This window comes from Haliaeetus leucocephalus, unplaced genomic scaffold (genome assembly GCF_000737465.1).
Source record: "Haliaeetus leucocephalus isolate CR32 unplaced genomic scaffold, Haliaeetus_leucocephalus-4.0 Scaffold362, whole genome shotgun sequence".
In the NCBI taxonomy this organism is placed as follows: Eukaryota; Metazoa; Chordata; class Aves; order Accipitriformes; family Accipitridae; genus Haliaeetus; species Haliaeetus leucocephalus.
The window spans coordinates 5,482,350-5,484,298 of record NW_010972798.1 but is presented as its reverse complement, the minus strand read 5'-3'; positions in this window follow the sequence as shown (position 1 = coordinate 5,484,298).

Here is a 1,949-nt window from a genome sequence, read left to right as displayed (position 1 = left end):
CCAGGTAACCCCCGCCCGGGCCGCCGCACCGCACCCCGCGCACGGCCCCGGCCGCCCCTGCGGAGCGCCCCAGGCGGAGGCACCTGCCGGCAAAGGAAATCGACGGCGCCGTCTCTCGAAGCGGCGAGATGGTTTAACGCCTGCCGCCGAGCGGGATGCGCGCTGCGCAGCTGGGAGCTGCCCCCCCCCTCGCTCCGCGGCTCACCCCATGGGGGAACGGCAAAACAGCGGCCCCGTCTGAAACGCCCCGGGGCGGCGGGGGAGCGTCCCGGCTCCGCTCCAGCCCCGCGGGACCCCCCCCCCCCCCCCGCCCCGGGCCGTGTGCTCCGGGGGAGAGGGGCAGGCAGGGCAGGGGCAGAGGCAGCCTGTGGACGGGGAGCGCTTCTGCCCAGCGGTACGGTCGCGATCAGCTACCGCGCAATTTTCAGCCGAGCCCAAACCCGCACACGAGTCCCCGGGGTTAAGGCTGTGGAGCTCAGAGCGGCGGGTCGTAGGTGGGAGCTACATTTCCAGATCGTTTTAAAGGTCACGGGGGAGGAGGGGGGAAAAACTGTGAATGTCAAAGTTGTGCTGCAGCTACTTACATGTCGGTGCCAGAGCAGGGTGGTGGCTAGTTAGCGGTTTGATTGGCAGCTTAAAGCGAAAGTCCGCGCGGACTCCTGAGCCCGGCTCAGCCCCGGGGGTCTGAGCACTTTTCACCGGACAGAGGCAGTTGAAGGAAGCTCGCACGTCCCCTTCTCTTCTCCTCTCCTCCTCCATCCAGGACAGAGAATGAATCCATTTCGGTTTTTCTTCCCCCGGCTCTCCTTCCGTTTGCCTACACATCCTCCAAGTCCTAGCCCTAGCTTTTAACTGCAGTCCCTGGAACAAGAGGGGAAAAAATCGTTTATGGCTTAAAAAATCCAAATGGCTGATTTTGTGTGTGTGTGTTATAAGAATGCACCCACAACAACAAAAAAGTCACTTCTCTGTCCCCCACCGTACAGCAGAAGAATAATAAAAAAGCTTTATATTTTTGCAGTGGGTATTCAAAGATAATTTGATGCCATTGTTTCTGCTACAGATGGTTCTTTTTAATACAATAACACTGCTCTTTGTGCATACTACACACAATAAAAATCGAAAGCGTTCTCCTGAATAACCATTTTGTTCTCGCTTGTATACAGGCCAACAAAAGCTGCCGTGAGGTAATGGGTTCTGTTTATTGAAGCCATAGAATAGAGGTTTGATAAAGATTTTTGTATATAGGGGGGAAAAATTAAAATAAAGACCTCGCAAGGTCGAGCTGATCTCTGCGTATTTATTACCACTGAAATATTTTATCAATGTATTTCTTTGAGTTGCAGCTGCAGGGATCCCTCCTCCCCTCCCCCCCCGCGCCCCATCCCTAATCAGCCTAAACATCTGTTTCTTTGAATTTGGGGAGATCTGTAGTCGTAGCCAGACCTAAAAATCGAGACTAAGTAAGAGCGAGCGGGGCAAACCAGCTCGGAGGCGAAGGCAGCGGGCGATGGAGAGGCGAGGCTGAGGAGCCCCGGCTGTGCGCTGTACGCGCGGAGCTTTGTGTGTGGTGGTTTGCGATCTGCCGTCCACGCACACGCACACACAAAGGCGCAAACCGGCGCTAACGGCCGCCGGGATAAGCCCACGGGATTTCCCGGCGGGCGGACACGCGGCGCGTCCCTGCGCTCCGGCACCCTCCGCGGCGCGCAGCTCCCGCGCAGCGCGGCTGGGGCGCGGGGCGGCCGCCCGCGAAGTTCCCCGGCCCCTCCAGGGGCGTCCCCGCAAAGGAGGGTCCCGCTCTGGCCCCTCCGCAGCGCCGGAGCCGCAGCCCGCGGAGCGCACCGGGCAGCGGCAAAGTGGGAGTTAGCGAGCAGCGAGGGTGCTGCGGGCTCTAGCAGAGTTCCTGTGCGTCGCTAACTTTCTGCGAAGTAATGAATAAATTAGCA